This window comes from Sarcophilus harrisii, chromosome X (assembly GCF_902635505.1).
Source record: "Sarcophilus harrisii chromosome X, mSarHar1.11, whole genome shotgun sequence".
In the NCBI taxonomy this organism is placed as follows: Eukaryota; Metazoa; Chordata; class Mammalia; order Dasyuromorphia; family Dasyuridae; genus Sarcophilus; species Sarcophilus harrisii.
The window spans coordinates 22,533,308-22,551,464 of NC_045432.1; the positions used below are offsets into that span (position 1 = coordinate 22,533,308).

Consider the following 18,157-nt stretch of genomic DNA (forward strand, 5'->3'; position numbering starts at 1 on the left):
TAAGAATTTACTAGAGGAATATAATGCAATAAACATCTTTTCAGCACCTTCTACAAACAGGGTCCTGCTCTGGTTATTTGTGGAGATGTATTAGTACACTCAGCACTATCCCTGCCTTCATGGAGCTCAAACTACGGGAAGGCTGTACCTATAGTTAGAATGTAGAGTGTTACATGATAACCATGTTATCAATAAAATAGCGCTCAAAGACCTGTGAGGGAACACATCAGTACTGGAGTATTGAGATGACTTCCTGGAGGTGATGGCATTTGAGATAAACTGCAAGAGATGGGAACAAAGGGGCTTTATGATCAGTATGCCTTGTACCTCTACTTTGGCATTTAGGGCACAGATTAAAAGGAAGATGCTGTTCTCCCTCCCCTCTTTTTTTTTTTTTTAAACATTTCTCATACAGATTTCACTTCATTGTTATTTCTGCTGTTTTCTTAAAAGTGTAAAGCAGCATCTCATTAGTCCTTAAGAAGGGAAAACTGAGCATGGTTGTACATGCGCACGCACACATACACGCATACGCATGCTCCCTTGATTGCAGCAAACAATGAAGCAGGTCACCCGGTGCCTTGGAACTGTTTGTAAGCACACCTGCCTCTTTTGATTTGACAAGGCTTTTGAGAGCCACTAAAGAGATTAGGTGAGATTTCCACTAATGAGAAACTGCCCAGCTGTCTTGAGGAAAACGTGGGCCCCCCTCAAGATAGTCTGATAAAAGAGGTATTGTGTTGTTCCCCTTCCTTCTGGTCTTTCCTTTTGTGATTTGCTCCATGAGTCACTGCAGTAGGCGAAGAAAAGGATGTTTCCTGCCGTGAACCAAGTACAAAGTATCTCGGACATCAGGGACAAAAGAATCAAAGAGAGTCCAGTTTTAGAAGTGAAAACTAAATACTCCCTATGAGTCAGCTAAGTGACATGACAGCCACAGATTCTAATGTGGTCTTGAGCTGCATTAAGGGGGGAAGAACATAGGATAAGTGAAGGGATAATCCTGCTCTACCTTGGCTAGGAGCATTGTTGGCATGTCTGGGTGCCACCATTTTGGAAGGACATTGATGATCCAGAGAGCATTTGGAGGAAGGCAATGAAGAAATTCACTTATGGATGTCACCGTTTCAGACGGAGAATAAGATACTTAGAATTACTCATAGGAGGGCAAACGGGATGGTGAGGAGACAAAAGATGGACAAGCTTGAAAGAGTTGAGGATGTTTAGTGAGGAGAAAGGAAATCTCAAGCAAGAAATGGCAACTAATACCTAATGCTTGGGGCGTTGTTGCATGGAAGGGAGATTAGGGAAAAGGACTAGGAGCATTGGAGAGAGGATGTCTAAAAAGAGGGGTGTAGGAGCAATTACAGAGACAAGATAAAGTTAAATTAAGGACCAACTCCTGAATTGGTAGAATCATACAAAAGTTAAGAGGTGTGACTGGAGATGACATTAAAGGAAGTTTACATTTTTAAAAAATTTTATTAAAGCTTTTTATTTACAAAAATAAAATGGGTAATTTTTCAACCTGGCCCTCGCAAAACTTTCTGTTCCTCCTGATTCGGGAAAGATTCCAATCTTTGATTCCCAACCCCCCTAGCTAATGTAAATTACCCTTTGACTCACAAATCCTGGTCCCTTTGAATTCCAATAGAAGGTCCGGACCTGTCCCAGCCCCACCCGGATCTGAGCCAACTCTGGGGCTACACCCCAAAGCCCCTTGAGCTAAGTCTCTGACTTAAAAGGACCACACTGGGAACCTCTCTTTGCAGAGATTCCAAACATGGTCGCCATGTGAGGACCCTCTGTCCACTGGACCCTCTGTCCAGTGCCCTCCTTATCTCTACCTTCACCTATCTCCTACTTCTAAACTCAATAATAAACCTCTTTTATTAATCTAGCTCTCTGGGCCAATAAATGCTTTTATTGGGAATCTGCGCCCCTTCTAGACCTCATATACCGCCGTACCCTTGCGCCGAATCTAAGGGGGTTGCAGGGGAACTCTGTTTGACTCCCTGTACCCCAAACCTGCCACTAGACCTTAACTAAACCCTAATTTCATTTAGGTACCCCAAATGTAGACCTTAACATGTGGTCTACACCTCAACATTCGGTTCCTCACCTCAACACTCCCACCCCTCCCCTCGATGGCAGGCAGTCCAATACATGTTAAATATGTTAAAATATATGTTAAATCAATATATGTATATATATTTATACAATTTTGCTGCACAAGAAAAATCAGATCAAGAAGGAAAAAAAAATCAGAGAAAAATAAAAATGAAAGCAAACATCAATAGAGTGAAAATGCTATGTTGTGGTCCACATTTCAATTCTCATGGTCCTCTCTCGGGGTACATGGCTCTCTTTATCACTGAACAATTGGAACTGGTCTGAGTCTTCTCATTGTTGAAGAAAGCCACGCCATCACAATTGATCATTGTATAACCTTGTTGTTGCTGTGTATAATGGTTCTGCTCATTTACCTTAGTGTTAGTTCATGCAAGTCTCCCCAGGCCTCTCTGAAACCATTCTGTTGGTCGTTTCTTACAGAACAATAATATTCCATAACATTCTATATACACAACTTATTCAGCCATTCTCCAATTAATGGGCATCCACTCAGTTTCTGGCCTCTATGGAAAGGGCTGCCACAAACACATTTGCCCATGTAGGGTCCCTTTTCTTCCTTTAAGATCTCTTTGGTTTTTACTATGCATGTTTTTAAATAACGGGATTTTATTTCTCGCTGGGGAAAGGAAGATAAAGGAACGATTATAATTTTTAAAAATATAACTAAAATAAGAAAAAAAGTTCCCCAAAGTTTCCAAACATACTTGTGAAGCCTGAGCATCTTCCAAGGAAAGAAAGGGAAAAGGAAAAGAAAATAGGACTATTTGAAAGTCAGTGCAGCAAAGACAGAGCCTCTTGATAAATTCCTGACGTGATAAATGGTCTCCAACTGATACATGGTAATTATCTTGATGAGAATGTTTGAAACCATAAAACAAGGATTCTGGCAAGAATGCAAATAGTATGTAAAATGACAAAATAAATAAAAAGTATATTAGAGTAAAACGCCATTTGCTGTAGGGTGTAACTGAACAATGTCTAAGGCTGCAACGTTATCTTCTGTCTGGCTATACTTGTAGCCTCCCAGTTCCAGGTCTGTGGTGGCCATGGCAGTTTTATCTGGCTGGAGATGGAGGGCCATGTGTTATGTTTTGAATGTCATTGAGGCCCATTTAAGAGGCCAAACAAGGGATAGGTAATTTTCTTCAGTTTGTGAAGAGTAAAGCAGAATCCTTCCATCTAGACTTTAGGTGATATTGTTCTGGGTTTACACTATTCCTTTCCATCCATGGAAACACATAGAACAGGAAGACCTTGACCCAAGTCTCCACGCTCCTGGTACCCTAAAGATGAGACATGCTTCCTTTGAATCGATGCCCAACATGCTGAGAAAACATACAGACTGAATCCTAGGAAGGATCAATCCTAGGATTGACAAACTGCATTCGTTTAAATTATTTCAGGTCCAGTCAAGTAAACAAGCATCGATTCAGCACTTACTATGTGTCAAACGCTTGTGCTAAGTGCTGGAGATCCAGCGAAAAGAAAATGAACAAATGCACCATCTATTTGCCATCCTAGTCCAGTGAAGTAAAATGTGTGAAGAACTGGGGAGTGAATGGACAGTAGGGATTGTCCCAAGTGTCTTTGGAAATTTAGGAATTAAATTAAATTTATCAATTAATTTATTTATCAATTTTTTGATTTATTTGATTTATCAATAAATCAATTAAATACCATGAAATATTTTTATTTAGATTTAGAGATTTTTTATTCTTTTTCTTTTTAGATTCTAAATCTAAGGACTCACTAGGAGGGTCCTTAGAGAACATGAAATTCAATCTTTTCTAGAACAGGAAACTGAGGTATTGAAAAATTAAGTGAGTTGCCAGGATCTTGCAGATAATAAATGCCAAGTGTTATAGTGGATAGAGCTCTTAGCTGAGAGTCAGGAAGACTTGAATTCAAACCCAGCTTCAGGAACTTGGACAACTCACTTAATTAGGTTTGCCTTAGTTTCTCATCTGTAAAATGAGCTGAAGAAAGAAACAGAAAAACACTCCAGTATCTTTGTCAACCAAAACTCAGAGTGTCATGAAGATTCCAATAAGAGTAAAATGACTAAAAGTAATGTAGCGGAGGCAAAATGGCATCCTAGGTTTCCCTTCAATGGGCTCTGTACTATGTATTCATAGTAGAAAAATGCTAAATGAGACAGTACTTAATTTTGAGAAAATCACCTTATGAGAGTTGACGGAAGAAAAAAGCAGGATGTTTATTGTAGTACTTCTGATTAGGGAAGGAGAAATTCCATGACCTAAGTGTTAATCAAAACTTGGAAATCAGGAGACTAAAAGAATAAAGCACACAATTCTCAGTGACATTCAAAGACGTCTGGATGCTAGCCTATCTTTCCAGACTTCATTTGTTGTTATGCTTTTTAAGATATTTCTTTTTGTTTTGAGTATCACTGTCACTTCCTAGTCCCAAACTCGCCCTTCTAATAAATAATCATAATTAGAGAAAATGGGAAAATACTATTAGTCAAAATAGACATTGTGTAATATTCTGCCCCTCATTCTACCTTTCAGCCAGACTGAGCAAGTGTTTTTTCCATGATATTCCAAGCCAGGGGCTTACCTTGCTCAGGCTGGCTCCCATACCTGGAACACTTTTTCCTCACCTCTGTCTCCTGGAATCTTGATTTTCATTCAGACATCTCTGATGAACAAAATTGTTTTGTTTTGTTTTTGGGCTGAGGCAATTGGGATCAAGTGACTTGCCCAGGGTCACACAGCTAGAAAGTGTTAAGTGTCTGAGGCTAGATTTGAGCTCGAGGTCCTTCTGACTTCAGGGCTGGTGCTCTATCCATTGCGCCACCTAGCTCCTTGATCAGCAAAATTGTTTGAAAATTGTTAGCAAACAAATAAAAATGAATGAGTTAAAACAAAGAAAAACAAATATTTTTATGTAGTTGGTATTTATTCAGATATGTACTTTTCACTTCTCCCCAAATTCATAAGCTCCTTTAGGTTAAAAGCTTGTTTTTGTTTTTTCTTCCTTAGTCCTGTGTCTGGATCAAAGAAGGCATTTGGTGAATACTCCCTGAATTGAATTGAATTGAAATCGAACCCACCAGTGGGGATGTACAACAGCTCCAACACATGGCAACTTCTCCTGTCCAGCCGAGAGACGGAGCTCTTCTGGTCGCACACAGGAGCCCCACAAGAACATGCTCGGCATATCTCCAAGGCCTCTGCTTGGTTGAGTGAGTTCACAGACGTAACTTTGCTTAAAGTATTGTTGATTGAGCGAAAATTGGTCTCTGCTCAGATTGATTATCTAATATGACAGAAAAATATGTGTCGCCAACAAATTCAGATTTCTGTGAAAGTGAAACTGCCTTTGCTTGTTGTCCACTGAGGCATTTGGGATCTTCTCTAGATAATGGTATCTGCAGATGACAGCAGAGATGAGGCCGCCCATCAGCTCCAGCCCTGCTCTCCCTCCCTCTGCAAGTTCTGAAGGCGGCATGTACATAAAGAACTCCGTCCTTTGAAAGCTTAGCAACAGATTTAGGGAAACTAATTGATTTCAACAGGGTTTTTTCTCCCATTAAAATGGAACTTTACTTTGGATTTGAAGAAACAAAAAGTATATAACCTTTGTCTCAGGGGAAAGGGACAGGAATCAAAGAAAAACAGGTTTCCTCCCCAAATCAATAATGACATTTAATAGTGATAAAATTTAAGTCTAACTACTAACAACAACAATAACAAAGTTGTTTAGACTGCAAAGTTTCTATATAAATTCCCTGAATTCCTGTTATTCTTTCTATGGCATTCTCACTCACTCCCAGCCCTTTGACCAACAGGAAGAAGTCTCATCCATTTCTTACATCCTATGGTACTATTATCATGGTCACCACATACATGGTCACATCATCTCCTTCTCATCACCCTGTTTGATAAAATTTGGAAAGATCAAGAGCTATTCATGTATTTTCCCATTGATTACTTGGTTTACTAGTAGAATAATATTGTACTTTGTGCGAAAGTTACCCATAAGCAGAGACTTTCAACTTGGGCAAAACCATAATGATCATCATGCTCAAATGCCCCATTAGAGGAATGGGAAAAGTTAGGAAAGGGACTCATTCAAGGACATTGTAAATGGCAGAAGTAGACTCAGCCCTCTTTTGACTTTTTCTCTTCTCTACTTATCTTAATTGCTCCAACATAAATATATTAAGTGCCATTTCTGGTGACTCGGTAAAGAAAGGGTTGAACTTTGACTCGATTAATCTTATCCAATCTCAGATACTTACTAGAAAAATACTTAACCCCTTTGGCCTCAGTTGTCCCATCTCTAAAATAGGAATTATAATTACATTTCTAGAGTTGGGAGGATAAATTAATAAACATATATTAAGTACCTACTGTATCCTAATAGCATATACACATTGCATTAAGAGCAAAAGATACAAAGAAAGGCAAAAGATTATTTCTTCTCTCACAGAGCTCTCAGTCTAATGGGAGAGATAATAAACAAATAAATATGTGCAAACTATAAAAAGCTAAATTGAAAAGAACAGCTGGTAGGCACTAGAAATGAGGAGGATATGGAAAGGTACAGAAGGTGAGATTTGAGCTGTAACTTGAAGGAAGCAGGAATTACAGTGATTGGGCAAAGACAGTAAAAAAAGGGGGAGGAGAGTAAGAAAATGATATTTGTAAAGCATTTTGTAAACATTTAAATAATTTTTAATTTTTTTTTATCATTTCAGATATGTCTGGCTATTTGTGACGCCATTTGGGAGTTTTTTGGTGGAAATGATAGTGTTTGCCATTTCTTTCTTCAGATCACTTTACAGATGAGGAAATTTAGGCATACAGAATTAAATGACTTATCCAAGCTCACACAGCTAATGTTTAAAGCAGGGTTTAAACTCGGGTTTTTCTGATTATAGCCCCAATGTTGTATTCACTGAGCCACCTATTTACTCAACTATTTCAATGCTTAGTCTTGTTAGTCTTTTTTATTATTTTTTTTATTTTTATTTAATAGCCTTTTATTTACAGGATATATACATGGGTAACTTTACAGCATTAACAATTGCCAAACCTCTTGTTCCAATTTTTCACCTCTTACCCCCCACCCCTCCCTAGATGGCAGGATGACCAGTAGATGTTAAATATATTAAAATATAAATTAGATACACAATAAGTATACCTGACCAAAACGTTATTTTGCTGTAGAAAAGAATCAGTTAGTCTTGTTAGTCTTAATCTTATTATTATCTTTAGCAATTACTAAACTCCTTCTTTATACCAACCCTACAGAGTGGGATTTTCAAGCATTATTAATCCACTTTTACAATATAGTGAACCAAAAAAATCCCTGGCCCAGAGTTACCCATTTAATGTCAGATCCTATGCTTAAACTAAGAGCTGTGGTTATAACTGAAAGGGAAGCTCTGATTCCCAATAGTCAACATACCTTCATCAAGAACTAATCTCACTTCTTTGGGCAGGATGGCTAAGCTGATGTAGGAGAACTATTCCTTAATTTATTCCAATAAATGAGAGTACTCCATGCTTTGCTGAGGAAAAGCTGGAAATATATAGTTAATTGGATAACTGAATGAACTTGAAAGTAATTCACTGGCCAAGCCACAGAATACTCCAGAATGGAACCTGATCAGAGGAACCCAGGGATGTGACGGATTGTCTTAATGTGTGTAGCACCTTTGTAGAAAGAAACAAAGTACAGGTGGGAAGCTTACTGGATTTGGAGATGAGATAATACAAAAGGGATAGCTAACATGCTCTTAAGATCCAAAAAATTAAGGCAAGGTGAAATGCTGGATCAAATCTAATAATAAGACATTTAATAGTGATCAAATTTATATAAAAAGTTGTAATTAGTAAAGCCAAACTTCTCAAAATTGGGCTACTGAAAAATAGACCCTCCCTGTAGTCTTCATGTAAAGTTTGGAAAGCATATCGGGTATATTGATTATGATGGAGACATGAGGGTTCACTATGTATCCCAATTTGACATTCTGTATTTTGTGATTGAATTCAATCTAATGAAAATCAAAATAGGAATGAAAATTGAGAAGGTCCATGGATAGGGTTAGGATCAGGACCCAGCTTAGAATCCTGCTCTCCTGAGCATGACTTGAAAGGAAGAAGGAATGTCTGCTTGTTCCTTATTCCTGCAATGGAAATCAGCTCTGCCTGTCAATGCACCTCATTAAGGAACTCCACAAAGGGAAGAATTGGGGATGATGAAAGACTGAAGTCCCTTCCATCATCTGAAGAGGACTATTCAGCCTAAATGACTCTCTGCTCTTTTAGAAGCGGGGACACAAGACATTTTAATTCCCTGAAAACATTATTTTTCATCTGCTTAATGGTTGTAACCTCCTGGAAGAGATGCTTTTCTTTGAAGATACAGTAGGCCAGGGTTTGAATTCTCTTCAAAGGGTTAGAGGCAATTAAACCATATTGAAGGGGGCCATTTAATTTTAGATCTTTTATTAATTTCCATATTGTTGTTAGACAAATGACTCCAAAGGAGGGTCACAGAGAGTTCAGAATTGCCAATCAATTCCAGGATAGTCTAGATTTGGCAGAACTTTTCACCACTAAAATCGTGGGTTTGAAAAATCCCAAGTTAACTTCGGTTGCCTGTTTAACTTGGGAGAAAACTCTTAAAAGACAAGCCAAAGAGATCAGTGCCTCACCCAGAATGCCCTACTATGATAAGTAGCTCCATTCCACGTATCCTTACTTCAGAATGTTGTGAAATGAGGAGGAAAGTGACACAGTGGATAGAGCACTTAACCTGAAGATAGAGGATACGAGTTCCAATCTGGTCTCAAACATTTATCTTGTGGATCACGGGCAAGCCACTTAGCCCAGATTGGAGGGAGTCAAAGGAAAACTGTTCAAATCTGAAGTCACACTTACTCTGTGTAGCCCCAGAAAAGTCACTAAACTCCAACTGAAGAGAAAAGGGAAGAGAGACAAGGACTGTTTTGTAAATATCTTTGGGCAAGGAGCTAGGCCACATTCTAGTATCACTTGGACCAGAATTTGCCAGCTGACCAATTTCTTTTCTCCCTATATCATTCTTTTATGAAACAAAAAGTAGATATTAATGATAATAATATCTAGCATTAACATAACACTTTACTACTTGTAAAAACACTTTACAGGGAATGGTACTATTTCATTGGATGGTCACAATGACCCTTTGAGGTAGATTCTAATAATTCCCATCCTGCTGAAAACTGAGGCTCAAACACAGGGTCACATAAAATTCAAAACTCATTTCTTTTCAGGTCCTAGTCTATTATTCTTAAGCCAACCCGTTGAACTTTCTCAAAGTTTTGCCAATCTAAGTCTTAGGAATCTGGGCTCTGATAATGCATCAATGAGTTTTCAGGATCAAAGACTGGTAACAAATAAATGTCTACCTGGAGTGGTTCTTTAGCAGAGAACCTGACTGAGCTATCAGGACCCCACTCATCATGACTGGAATGGAGAATAGACAATGCTAGTCATATTTTAGACGATGCAAAATTGTAGAGACAGTTAACAATTTGACTAAAGAATTCGGGTTTCATTAAGAGACTTGAAAGCTGAGCAGAGTGAGTGGTAAAATGGACTTTAAATGGCTTAAGGGAGAAGTCTTACAATGGGCTTCAAAGAGATTCCATTCAATTCCATCAATGCTAATTGCTCTTCTTAAATTTATTGGTTAGAGAATAATCCTCTAGATGCCCTCACATTTCCAAATGTCCTTTGCATCATCTGTGGAGATGGCCTCCTGAGGGGTACAGTCAAGCAAAAGGACATCAATTGTATATAGATATAGACCCATTTATGGATGGAAACAGACAGAACTCCACTCTGGTGAGCAATCTTCTGGGGAGGATTGTTTCCAAACCTAGTCCTCTCTAGCCTGCATGATCCTTGGGTAAGGATATCAGTTGCTTATCTACATTTGTGCTCAGAGCCTGGTAGGGCTTTGCCAGAGGCTATTCTCTATTAGTATGGATTTTGGAAAGCCGACCATTTCTTTAGGAAGATGAGTCACTGAGGGAAGCTTTTACTGCAGAAAAAATGGAGAATAATAATAATTAACAGAAATTCTTGGAACTTTAAGTTAAAGAATCGTGAAGATCTGAACACAGTAGGCATTTAACAAGCAGAACTAGGTGGCACAGTTGACAGTGAAAAGTCTGGAGTCAGGAAGACTCATCTTCCTGAATTCAACTCCAGCTTCAGAACGTTATTGAGTGTTATTCTAGACAAGCCACGTAAACCTGTTAGTCTCAGTTTCTTCATCTATAAAATGATCTGGAGAAGGAAATTTCAAACCACTTCAGTATCTTTGCCTAAAGGGCATCAAAAAAGGTGGACAAGATAAAAAAAAAATGCCTTACCAATAAGAAACTATAGTAGAAGAAAGGAAGGGAGGGAAGGAAGGAAGAAACAAATGAGAGCTGACTATTTATACACAGTTTTAAGGTTTGCTAACTACTCTACATGCATGATCCATTTCAATTTTCACATTGATCTTATGGTGATATGTCAAGTGATGTTATTATTCTTACCTTACAGGTGAAGAAGCTGTGGTCACATGGTCCGTAAGTAACCGAGACATTCCTGATGGCTACGTCAGTACTTTTTACCCTATTACAAATATGTTGCCTCTCCAAGTAATAAAAGGATAGGGAGAGGTAGAGTAAAGAAAGGAAAAAGGAAGAGGAGGAGAAAGAAAGAAATGAGAGAGGAAAGAACAAGGATAATTGAGAGAGGAGAAGAATCATTTCTCTTGTCTCTTTTCTAGATTAAAGAAAATGTAGTTTTATTTATCATATCAATGGCGATTCCTAGTACAGAGGCCTAGACACCACAGCACACTTAATGATGTGCTGAAAACAATGTGTTGCAGGATGGTCAGAAAAAGTCCCAACTTTTGTGGCCAACGAGCCTCTACTGTCAGATACATGCCCAGAGAACACTAAGGGTTTTATGTGGCCTCCATTCCTGTTTTGCTCCTGGGAAGAGCCTCTATTTTGATCTCTGTGAAACACTTTGTTTTCTTGGTTTCAGGCAAAGAAGAAGCTCAGGAAATAGAAAGATGCTGTCAGCACCTCTGGGAGGCTCACCAGGCCCCGGAGAGAGAAGGATGCTGAGTTCAGCAGTCCGCAGTCTCCCTGAGCCTCTTTTCCATTCACTGAGTCTCCTGATTCACTCTCAGTTTGGAGCCCTTCCCCATTCACGGTCTAACGGGCCCTGGGTCTAGGGATGCTTCAGCATCTATTGTCAGAAGCAGATTACATTATGTCATTTATAACACAAATTTCAAAAGCTTAGACTGTTTTAAGACTCTTAGAGAGGCATGTGGGAAGAAGGTCCTCAGCTCCTTTGTTCTTTCAGCAAATTCTACAATATACAAGTGATCACTAATCTTTTGGGGGGTTGGGTGAGACTTCACTGTTGGCAAAACTCTGTCCTTCTCGGAGCAAGATGTAGCTGCTGCTGGTGGCTCCAAGGATCAGTTGTATTTTCCCTGTATTTGCTTAGCACGGGATTTTGAATACATCACAGGTTTCGAGTTGTATGGAACCTGAGAGTTCAACCAATTTGGCCTCCTCATTTTATGGGATGCTTAATTCATTTTGAATAAATTGTCTCCAATTTTCAGGTGAAAAAACCAAGATCTATAGAAGGGGAAACTTTACTAAAATTGAATAGCTTGGACATGGCAGGACCTAGAATCAAACCTAGGAGAAAAGAAATTACCTAGAGGGTGGAGAGACAGTAGGAATTGAAAGTGGATGATGTCCCCATAATGCCAAATTATGAAAGATGTCAGTAATTTGACTCAATATCAATTATCTTCCTTAAGACAATACAGCAAAAAAAAAAGATCCCAGTTATTAACTAGAATCCCATGTCCATCTCTGTTTCCAAAAAATGTTTCCAACAAGAATAGATATCAAAATACTAGCAAATTGAAGGCGTTCTTAAAGGAGTCCTTATATATAGCCACCACCTAGCTAGTTCTAGTTGCGTTTTTAAAAGTATTTTTATTATAGCTTTTTATTTACAAGACATATGCATGGGTAATTTTTCAGCATTGACCCTTGCAAAACCTTCTGTTCCAACTTTTCCCTCATTCCTCCAATCTCTCTCCTGGATGGTAGACTAATACATGTTAAATATGTTAAAATATATCTTAAATGCAATATATGTATACATATATTGTATTTATCTTCTGCCAAAAAAAATCAGATTTAGAAATAAGGTAAAAACCTGATAAGGAAAACAAAAATGCAAGCAGAAAATAACAGAAGGAGTAGAAAAATTATTTCCCACCATTCTTTCAGTGGGTGTAGCTGGTTTCTTCATTACTGAACAATTGGAACTGATTTGATTCATCTCATGGTTGAAGAGAACCACAATCATCAGAATTGCTCATTTCACTCAGCATTAGTTCCTGTAAGTCTCTCAGGCCTTTCTGAAATCATCCTGCTGATCATTTCTTACATAACGATAATATTCCAAATGTTATATACCACAATTTATTCAGCTATTCTCCAATTGATGGGCATCCATTCAGGTTATAGCCATACAAAAAGGGCTGCCGCAAACATTTTTGCACATGCAAGTCCTTTTCCCTCCTTTTAAGATCTCTTTGGGATCTAGGGCCAAAGTAACACTGCTGGATCAAAGGATAATCACATTTGATAACATTTTGAGCATAGTTCCAAACTTTTCCAGAATGGTTGGATGTTTCACAATCCACTAATGATGTATTAGTGTCCCAGTTTTCCCACATCCTTCCAACATTCATCATCTTTTCCTTCATTCTAGACAATCTGAGAGGTGTATAGTGGTATCCTCAGAGTTGTCTTAATTTGTATTTTCTGATCAATAGGATTTGGAACATCTTCTCATTATTAGAAATAGTTTCAGTTTCTTCATCTGAAAATGATCTGTTCATATCTTTGGACCGTTTATCAATTGAGAATAGCTTGATTTCTTATAAATTAGAGTCATTTTTTCTAAATATTTTGAAAATGAGGCCTTTCAAAATGGGTTCATGACCTAGGATAAAGAATGAAATTATTAATAAATTAGAGGAACACAGGATAGTTTACCTCTAACTGTGGAAGGGGAAGGTCTTTATGACCAAAGAAGAACTAGAGATCATTACTGATCAAAATAGAAAATTTTGATTATACCAAACTGAAAAGTTTTTGTACAAACAAAATTAATGCAGACAAGATTAGAAGGAAGCAATAAATGGAAAATATTTTTACAGTCAAAAGGTTCTGATAAAGCCTCATTTCAAAATATATAGAGAATTAACTCAATTTATAAAAATCAAGCCATTCTCAATTGAAAAATGGTCAAAGGTATGAAAGACAATTCTCAGATGAAGAAATTGAAACTATTTCTAGTCAATGAAAAGATGTCAAGTCATTATTAATAGAGAAATGCAAAAGACAACCTAAGATAAACACACACCTGTCAGATTGGCTAAGATGACAGGAAAAATAATGATGATTGTTGGAGGGGATGTGGGAAAACTGGGACATTGATGCATTGTTGGTGGAGTTGTGAACGAATCCAACCATTCGAGAGTAGTTTGGAACTATGCTCAAAAAGTTATCAAACTGTCATACCCTTGATCCAGAGTGTTACTACTGGGATTATATCCCAAAGAGATTATAAAGAAGGGAAAGGGACCTGTATGTGCGGAATGTTTGTGGCAGCCCTTTTAAAGTGCAGAAACTGGAAACTGAATGGATGTCCATCAGTTGAGAATGGCTGAATAAATTATGGTTATGAATATTATGGAATATTACTGTTCTGTAAGAAATGACCAACAGGATGATTTCAGAAAGCCGAGAGACTTACATGAACTGATGCTGGAGGAAATACAGGACCAGGAGATCATTAATACTTCAACACAATACTATATGATGACTAGTTCTGATGGCCCTGGCCATCCCAGCAACGAGATCAACCAAATCATTTCCAATGGAGCAGTAATGAACTGAACCAGCTATGCCCAGAGAAAGAATTCTGGAGATGACAAAAACCATTACATTGAATTCTAATCCATATTTATGCCCACCTGCATTTTTGATTTCCTTCACAAGCTAATTGTACAATATTTCAGAGTCTGATTCTTTTGTACAGCAAAATAACGGTTTGGTCATGTATACTTATTTGTATCTAATTTATTTTAATATATTTAACATCTACTGGTCATCCTGCCATCTGGGAGGGGTGGGGTAAGAGGTGAAAAACTGGAACAAGAGGTTTGGCAATTGTTAATGCTGTAAAGTTACCCATGTATATATCCTATAAATAAAAGGCTATTAAAAAAAAAAAAGAAAAAGAAAATGAGGCCTTTATCAGAATGTTTGACTGTAAAAATCTTTTCCCAGTTTATTGCTTTTCTTCTAATCTTGTCTGCATTAGTTTTGTTTGTACAAAAACTTTTTAACTAGTTCTAGTTTCAACATCATTTTATCTCATTCTTTTTTTAATTACAGCTTTTTATTGACAAAACATATGCATGGGTAATTTTTCAACATTGGCCTTTGTAAAAACTTCTGTTCGAACTTTTCCCCTTTTTCTCTCCACCCCCTCCCCTAGATGGCAAGTAGTCCCATACATGTTACATGTGTTAAAGTATATGTTAAATACAATGTATGTGTATATATTTATACAGTTGTCTTGCTACAAAAGGAAAATCGGATTTAGAAATAAGGTAAAAGTAACCTGGGAAGAAAAACAAAAACGCAAGCAAACAATAACAGAGTGTAAATGCTATGTTGTGGTCCACACTCATTTCCCAGTGTTCTTTTGCAGATGTAGCTGGTTCTGTTCATCACTAATCAATTGGAACTCATTTGGTTCATCTCATTGTTGAAGAGAGTCACATCCATCAGAATTGATCCTCATATAGTATCATTTTTGAAGCATATAATGATCTCCTGGTTCTGCTCATTTTACTCGGCATCAGTTCATGTAAGTTTTTCCAGGCCTCTCTGAAATATTCCTGCTGGTCGTTTCTTACAGAATAGTAATATTCCATAGCATTTATATATCACAATTCATTCAGCCATTGTCCAATTGATGGGTATCCATTCAATTTTCAGTTTCTGGCCACTACAAACAAGGCTGCCACAAACATTTTGGCACAAGCAGGTCCCTTTCCCTCCTTTAATATCTCTTTGGGATGTATGCACAGTATGGTAACTTTTTGAGCATAGTTCTAAATCACTCTCCAGAATGGTTGGGTCCCTTCACACCTCTACCAACAATGCATCAGTGTCCCAGTTTCCCTAGTATATACATGGAGCAGTATACTTGAAACAAGGTGTTATCTCCGTGAAATTAATGAGATAATGGTTCTCTAGTTCATACATTCTCAGTAGACTGTAATGATGTAATTGTACTAAGGTATATAAGAGCTGAGAAGGACTGGAAATAAGACATTCCATTTTTGACCATCGTCCTGTTGGCTCTCCTGCCTCCTTTACTCCTACACTAAGACCAAGGACTAGGGCTGATCCCAATGTCCTCCAGAGAGCTGGTCCAGACTTTACAGTAAATAGGTAGAGCCAAAATGATTTCCTGGATTTCAAGACAATATTTCTTAGATTTTGCATGTTTTGTTTTATTTTTTTTTAATTTTGATATAGTGTCCCATCCCCAATTAAACAACATAGTTGGACTACGAAAGGGTATTAAAGTTGAAGTCACTAAGATCTAGATTTAAGTCCTGCCTCAAACCCTTTCCAGGTGGGCCTGTGTTTCCTAACTGTCAAAGAAGGGAGTTCTATTTAAAGCTTTCATAGATCCCTTCCCTTCTACATAAATATATGATCCAGTGGTAGATGGCATACAAAACTGATCTGAACTTTCCCCTAAGCTGAGCACTATGAAGCAAAAAAAAAAAAAAATCACCATCAGGAAGGCTGGCTGTCAGCAAACCTGCCTCTGATGCTTCCTCCTTATGTGACTTCAGTTTCCTCAATGTTAAAATGAAGTGTTGGAATTTGCTAGCCTCTGAGGTCCTCTCTATATTTAAGTCTAAGATCCTAGGATCTTAAGTGTTATTGAGCTTGACCCCAGATCTGTTGGAGGTGTCCAGAATGCAGAAGCATGTGTATGTGTGTGCACTAGCATGTGTAGACAGTTGAAGTAAAGCACCTCTAAGGGGACAACTAAAATAAGGACATAAATGTAAGTGTGAGAGAGAGAGAGACAAAAAGTCCTAGAAAGACAGAGGAGAAAAAAAAGATAGAGACAAAGAGACAAAGATAAAGAAATAAGCATATTTTATAAGAAAAGACACATGCATGAACTACAGGGGAATTCTTAGCGCAATAATAAAAATACAAATGTAGGATAAGTCGAAACATACCAACCATATGGACTATCTGGGGACATTCCCAGCTTAGGGCAGACATGCAGATCTATCTCAAAAAACTCCTACATGATGAAAATAGAGTTCTTAGAAATAATTCTAAAAACATAAGGTACATAATTATTCCTGAAAGGAGCATGACATAGATTACCTCTCCTGGGTATTATTGTGGCTGATCTATACAGGGCAATGAATCTGAGGCAGGGCTCGCCTTGATGCACAGTTATGCTGACTCCCAAATCCTAGCAAAGAGAGACAGAAGATTTTTCCATCTGTATGTCTCTTAAAAGATTTAGTGTTGAGAGAGACAAACAAGACAGGTTGACAGTAAAAGATCCCTTTTCCCACAGGGCTAAATTTTGAACTGCGTATTCTTGACTAATGCACAGGAAGTCATCTTTCCAATTAAGGTCACACAACTTGCTGAGGATTACAGTTTGGATATGTATACTACCCAATCCGTAACAGAACTGATCCAATCTATTAGACCGGATATTTTGCATCTGAAGGTCCATTCTAGTTCTAGCATACTGGGCCTGTATCATAAAGGGTCCTCTCAAATATTCCTGAACTTGTTGAATGGGTGAATCAACAAATGAATAAATGTGTGTCCCATGCAGGAATTGACTTAGGAGAGAATTCTAAACTTGGAATTAGTATGACCTCAATCCAAATCTTACCTTCGATACTTAACTATCTGTGTGATCTTGAACAAGACATTTAGCTTTTTGCCAGAGTTTATTTATTTGTAAATTATGATTATAGTACCTAACTCATAGGGGTTGTTGTGAGCATCAAATGAGATATGTAAAGTGCTATAAATTTTAAAGTTAAATCAATGATAACCTATAATTATTGCTATTATTTTTTTTCTTTCAGTGACTTCACTGAGTCGAGCTATTTTTCTTTTTAAACAAAATAAGTTAGTGATTTGCTGAGCTTTCATTTTCCAAACTATTCCTCATCATATTGTTTATCCTATTCTTTCATCCTGTCCTTCCTCAAAAATCCCTACTCCAATCTGCCCTTCCTACTCTCATTTCCTTCCTTAGTTTCCTAGAAGGTAAGATATATTTCCACATCCAATTGAATGTATCTTATTCTGTTTTTAAACCAATTCTCATGGGAGTAAGTTTCACACATTCCTCCTTACTTTCCCTCTTCCTCTCAATTATAAAAGCTTTTTTTGGGGGAGGGGATCTTTTCAAGAGGTGATTGGTAGATTGCTGCAATTTCTATTTTATCCACTTGTTTTAGAGTATCAGGGAAATTTTCCTTTATAATTTCCTGAAAGATGATTTCTAAGCTCTTTTTGAATCATTCCTTTCAAGTAGTCCAAAAGTTTTAAATTGTCTGTCCTGGATCTATTTTCCAGGTCAGTCTTTATTCCAGTGATATATTTCACATTGTCTTCTATCGTTTCATTATTTTTGTTTTGTTTTATTGTTTCTTGATTGAGTAATCACTCATAAAGTCATTACGTTTCCATTTGCTCAATACTAGTTTTTAAGGAATCATTTCCTTCAATGAGCTTTTGTCCCTCCTTTTCCATTTGTCCAATTTATTTTTAAGCTTTTATTTTTCAGTGAATTTTTGTGCCTTTGTTTCC

At 37.6% G+C, this 18,157-nt stretch overlaps 1 long non-coding RNA gene across 1 annotated transcript; it reads left to right on the forward strand.

Annotated features, from left to right (window-relative positions):
• Positions 1 to 5,281: 5,281 nt before the first annotated feature.
• On the forward strand, positions 5,282 to 11,263 carry LOC116420244. Its single transcript, XR_004230548.1, has 3 exons — positions 5,282 to 5,341; positions 10,710 to 10,735; positions 11,205 to 11,263. It is a non-coding gene; the product is annotated as an uncharacterized LOC116420244 (long non-coding RNA).
• The last annotated feature ends 6,894 nt before the right edge of the window (positions 11,264 to 18,157 follow it).